At 33.5% G+C, this 6,395-nt stretch overlaps 1 long non-coding RNA gene across 1 annotated transcript; it reads left to right on the top strand.

Annotated features, from left to right (window-relative positions):
- The first annotated feature begins 759 nt into the window (after positions 1 to 759).
- LOC139873123 (uncharacterized) lies at positions 760 to 4,910 on the top strand. Its single transcript, XR_011767272.1, has 4 exons — positions 760 to 1,995; positions 2,416 to 2,547; positions 3,459 to 3,617; positions 4,528 to 4,910. It is a non-coding gene; the product is annotated as an uncharacterized lncRNA (long non-coding RNA).
- The last annotated feature ends 1,485 nt before the right edge of the window (positions 4,911 to 6,395 follow it).

Raw genomic sequence — 6,395 nt, 5'->3', positions numbered from 1 at the left:
TACCACCCATTTTATCGGGAAATTGAAGAACAAAAAATATGTTACTCGATTATTGTTTACCTTTAAATCATTGTATCCATAGTTGCTACCATAATTGCCTCCGAACGCCGCCGCGGTGCTCCGTGATCTTCCATAACCCGCCTCTCTCGCTCCTCTGTCTCTTTATGGTTTATCAGCTTGTTTATTAAATGAGCCTTAAAGTTAATCAAGCTCGAGATCAGTAAAGATTGAATCCAATTAAGTTTTTAACGAGTAAAGTTAAAGTAGTTTAGACTTGGACTTTTTGTTAAAATAAATCGCAAGTGTCATATTAACCTTATCTGCTAATACCCATTAAAATTTTGGTCGCTTGGTCAAGAAAAAAGCTAGACACGACATCCCTCACTCCCCCTTAAAACCCTCCCATCCGCTCATTTTAACCTTATCTGCTAATACCCATTAAAATTTTGGTCGCTTGGTCAAGAAAAAACCTAGACACGACATCCCTCACTCCCCCTTAAAACCCTCCCATCCGCTCATTCTATTGTCCTAGAAGCTTCTCCCTAATAATCTCCCATCTCAAACAACTAGATCACCGCCACCGTCTTCATCCTTCATGTCATCAACTATATTAACCTTATCTGCTAACCTTATCTGCTAATACCCATTAAAATTTTGGTCGCTTGGTCAAGAAAAAAGCTAGACACTACATCCCTCACTCTCCCTTAAAACCCTCCCATCCGCTCATTTTAACCTTATCTGCTAATACCCATTAAAATTTTGATCGCTTGGTCAAGAAAAAACCTAGACACGACATCCCTCACTCCCCCTTAAAACCCTCCCATCCGCTCATTCTATTGTCCTAGAAGCTTCTCCCTAATAATCTCCCATCTCAAACAACTAGATCACCGCCACCGTCTTCATCCTTCATGTCATCAACTATATGAAATTCATGCCCTAATTTATACCATCTTTTTCTCCGTTTTGTTGTCGTCTTCTGATGCTACCAGGTAAATTGCAACACTTACCAATGCTTTTGCCGCTGTTGTACCACCGTCGTCGCTGCCACTGCTTCTACCATCGCCGTTAACGCTGCTGCTATCTTTTCTTTCGATTTCAAGGTATTCCTCATAATTTAATTCAGGGTTTTTTGGTTACTTTTTCCCTACGGTCTGGTTTAGATGTCATCGATGTTGTTTTTCCGATGTTGATGCTACATCCAACACCTCTGGCGCCGCTAACGTATCCGTCTTTTGTGTTTCTAAATTTGACAGAGTCAGAAATTTCCCGGTAAAGTAACTAATTTTAGGGAGTAAAATTAGGGAATTTAGGGTTATATTTTTGCTTGATTTTGTATATTTCCTTGATATTTAGTTTCATTTATGGTTTCGATTTGAGAGTCAAGAAGTTGTGAATATTTAGCTTTTTCAATCTTTACATTTGTTTTTACCTTTTTAAGTTTTTACAATACATCCCAATCTTGGAATAAAATTAGTATTGGGAGTAGTATGACTAAAAGGTTTTTTTTTCTTCAGTTTTAGCTATTTTATAATTGCCTTACATATAGATATAGATATATATTATAACTGAATCTGATTTATATTCATTAAAAATGTTTGATTGATTATCGGATGGCAGGATGACGATGATATGTCTGCAAAAGGTTTAGGACCACGGACCTAGCAGAAGGATGATGATAACAGTTGGTTCTTATTTTGTTATTTTTTTAATAACATACATTGATATAAACATTTAGTGGGTGATGAACAACAAAGATGTTGATAACAAGACTGAAATTGATGGACTACTTGGATATGCAAACTGACTATCATTATCTGAACTGAATTAATCTTGAACTGTGATGATTTGCTTATGTATATAAGTATTGTGTTTGAAACTTTTGTTGATATATAGATTTGTGAAATGTTGCTAGGAAAGTTCTCAATAAATCTCTCAAACATAGCTGGATCAGCACATTTAAAGTGTCAATGTGTATCGTTTCGCGATTACCAAATGGTATATGGTTATTCCTCTTTTTTCCATTAGTTATATAGTTATATTGAACAACGTTATTAGCGGTTGTGTGTAGCGAATAATGTTTAAAATGTTTGACACCTCATATGTGTTCGACGTTTATCAATTTTTACCTTCGTTTTTTCTGGTGTGCTGTCAGTTTTCATACGATTGTTATTAGATGCTTTCGGATTTCGCATCGTCTCCCTCGATAACAGTTATACTTCTCAATTATTTTTTACAAACTGTTAATAGTTTATAGATTTAAATATTTTTGTTGTTCTTTGTTGTGCCTGAATCTCTTTCGTGTGTAGTATGTCGTTTTAGTTTGTACATGTGGTAGAGAAATATTTGGTATATTTTGAACATGTTTCACTTTACGCGTACAGGTAATCGTTACCAATTTTGTATTTTTTTTTTCAGCTTGGATTTAGAGCTACATTTGCACTTCAAATCTGTGTGTTGTCACTGTTGTAGCTGCTATGGTCATCGTTCTGCAGGTTACTTCCTCGCCGCCACACCACACTTCATTTAACAGCCACTGAGGGTGTTAAGGTTTGATTTTAAGTACCTAAAATTGTGCATTAGTTTGAACTTCGTTGATTTGGGTTCCTAAGCCACTGATTTGAGTCTGAATTTTTGATTTTGGTCTATATGTAATTATAAAATTATAAATTATAAATGTGTTTAATTGGTGTTATATATGTGTTTGGACTTTCGATCCATTTGTTAGATTAGTTCTAGGAGTTGACATACTATACTGGAAGTTATTTATCGTTTTATAAAGAAACCATCTTAAAATACCCCACCCACTAGCTCAAACTATTACCCACCCATCTGGTTAAAATGGTACCCACTCATCATATGGTAGTATTATTATATTACCTATATTCAAGTTTGGAGAATTCGGATCTCGGAGAGATCTCGTTTGGACTTTTTATGGAGATCTCGGCATCTCGGAATAATCTCGGGAAGATCTGGAACATTGACTTACGTTGACTTTATAGTTTTTTTAATAAAAAATATACATAAAAACATAAATATATGTATATTTATATACGTTTTTACGAGATTTTACAAAAATATCCGAGAAATGAGCGAGAAAATCTTAGAAATTACGAATTTTACAAGAAAATCTTACAAATTTGCAAGAAAATATGAGAAATCGTGGCTTTGACTAAGTTTGATCCCGTTGACCGAGAAATCTCGGGAGATGAACATCTCGTCTCAGTTGCCTTCTAAAAACGAGATCTCGAGGGAGATCTCGGGGAGATCTCAGGAGATTTACAACACTGCCTATATCTACTAAACCCCATAAGATACATAACCTATTGTTTTTTATTTATTTTTAACCCCAAATTATTATATATATATAATTATTGATTTGAAAATATCTGTAATAATTTGATCCATCTTATTTGGTTTGATTATATGTTAAATCAATTCTGAATAAGACTTTTTTTAAGCTGCTGAAGCGCCTCGGAAGCTTTGAAATGGAAACCTCCTCCACCTATCTTCCACCTATCAGCTTGCAAACATCGTTCCCGAAATACCTCCAATCGGCTATCCAGCACATTACTTCGAATTCACATCCTACAGTCAACTTCAAGCTTACACCATCACAGGTAATATAACAACCAAAAACGTATACATTCGACTTTTTCGATTTCATCCATTCCTGCTTATGTTTATTGACATTCCTTTAAAAATAGCAATCTAAGTTTTTTGTTGATATTAGTAGTAAAACTTTAGCCAAAACAAGAAACGACTTAGTTTTGACTATTTGGGCGCTTGACCCGTTTAGGTAAAATTGGGTCAATTCAGGTAACGGTCAATGTAGACACGTCCCATATGTTAACTTAGATGAGTATGAAAGTTTTGGTGTCTTGAAAAGGAGCTATGGGCATATTTTGCTTAAAATGGTAATTTATAACCCATTTGGGTCATACGTGCTTATTTGGACCCATATGCCTAATTTTGAGAAATGTAAGTCACCAGCACGTGTAAAATATCATTATAAGCTTATGGTATGAATTGGGTTAGCGCAGGTTAGTTAGTATAGTATACAAGTCGTCAACGGGAAAGTTTTACCATTTTGGTAAAAGCGTCAAAAATGACTCTCATGCCAACATTTACGTCACTACCATTTGTTTTATTTTTGATCCTTTGTATCATGTTAGATGGTTTATTTTTATACATTTTCTACAAGTTTATGTATCCAGTTGTCAGGAGCGGGATTTCCTATCAAGTGATCTATGTCAAGCCCTTCTATAAGTCTACTTAGTGGGACTTTCTATTTTATATCAAGTGATATATATATATATATATATATATATATATATATATATATAAAGTGAATACTGATGTTATTAAGTGATCTGCCAATATCTTATTACTCCGTAATTTTCTTATTCATGTTTTTTGTTTGTGCTTGGGGATCATTTGTTGTATTTAATTGTTCTTCCCGATCTACATATTACATTACATGTTTGTGATTCGAAAACTATAACATTTTTTCTTTGCTTTTCATCACAGGTACAATGAAAAGTTCAATGAAAGACCGCTCCTGTAACTAGCGCAAAAACACTACAGCGATCCAGAAAAGAAAAAAGTAAAGAAGTGATACACGCTGAAATGATGCAGCACAATCCAAGAACATACAAAGTACAATAACACAAAACAGTACAAAAACATCACCAACATTTAACTAAGTCAAAATTCACAAATGCAGGGTCGTCTCTTCACATGTGAAGCAACAATTAGAAACATACTGACAAACAAGGAATGGTTCTACTATGGATGACTACATGTAAAAGAAGGCTAAAAGGAATTCTACCACATCTACAATGCTCACATCATTAAAAATGGAATATAATATCACTAGAGTGGATGACATGTTTAGAATTGCGAGTTGAAATCTACTCATCATCTAGGAATTTTATATTAATAATTAATAATTACTGTATAATATAAGTACTAGAAAACAAAATTAATTCTAGAACCAGAAGTTAGTGTTTATGTAAAAGTAAAGTCACGATTCGAATTGCGGCTGAAAATTTCCCACACTCAAATTCGTTTTCTCATAATTAAAAAAAAAAAAAAAATATATATATATATATATATATATATATATATATATATATATATATATATATTGGAGTATAGAAAAAAAGAGAGACTATTTCAGGAGAAGTTTTGCGTGAGGGAGTAGAAGTGCAGAAGAAAAAGATGGAGACGTCAAAGCCTGCAATTATTATTTTTTCTACTAAACCATTGCGTTTCCAATTAATATTTTACGCTCCAAAAATATACATATAAAATATAATATAATATAACAATTAAATTTATTATTCGCTATCTTTATTATTTGCAATAAATTATAAATTACGTATATTATGACACCTTTTATATAAATTAAAGTTGCCATATTTTCAAATTCGTTATAAATATCACGATTTTTAATATTAAGAAGAAAGTGGTACGATGATGAAACTAACATATGGTTACTCGTGCGTTGCCAAGGACACTTAGAATAGTGAACCGTTGATCGCGTTGTTTCAAGAAATATAAAAAATATTGAATGTTTAACTTAAAAGATTGAAAACGGAAAGATGAAAAGCGTAATTAAAAAGGGAAATCGATCAAAATACATTTTTTTTAAGGCTTCACACAAAATACATTTTTTTTAAAAAATTTGCCTTTTTACACCATTCGGTAGACGGGATTTCCGTCTACCACCTTTATCTGTCGTCTACTACCATTTTTACAAAGTAGTAGACGGTGAGATAAAGGTGGTAGACGAATTCCCGTCTACTGGCAAGGTTAGTAGACAGCGAGAACAAAGCAGTAGACAGATATTTACAAAGTAGTCGACTGTCTACTGCCTTGTTGTTACTGTCTACTGCCTTGTTGTTGCTGTCTACTGCCTTGTTAGTGTCTACAAGGCAGTAGACAGCAACAACAAGGCAGTAGACGGTCGACTACTTTGTAAATTCTGTCTACCACCTTTATCTCACCGTCGACTACTTTGTAAAAATGGTAATAGACGACAGATAAAGGTGGTAGACGGAAATCCAGTCTACCGAATGGTGTAAAAAAACAATTTTTTTTAAAAACGTGTATTTTGTTTGAAGCTTTAAAAAAAGTGTATTTTGAACAATTTCTCAATTAAAAAAAGAGAGAGTGAAGTTAAAAATAAATAGGTAAAGGGATTAAAATGGATCAAAAAAATATATCAGTTGCTGTCCAAGTATGCTTTATATATTACAAGACACTCAATTTTTTTTTTTCGTTTTCCTCATACTCAATGTCGACCCAATATCATCACCACTTTCAAAAAATTTAGGGTTTACGAAGACTTAATATCTGTAACACCCCGTTTTCCCGTGCGCGTCTAAAGGTAC

This window comes from Rutidosis leptorrhynchoides, chromosome 10 (assembly GCF_046630445.1).
Source record: "Rutidosis leptorrhynchoides isolate AG116_Rl617_1_P2 chromosome 10, CSIRO_AGI_Rlap_v1, whole genome shotgun sequence".
In the NCBI taxonomy this organism is placed as follows: Eukaryota; Viridiplantae; Streptophyta; class Magnoliopsida; order Asterales; family Asteraceae; genus Rutidosis; species Rutidosis leptorrhynchoides.
This window is presented reverse-complemented; position numbering and strand designations above follow the sequence as displayed.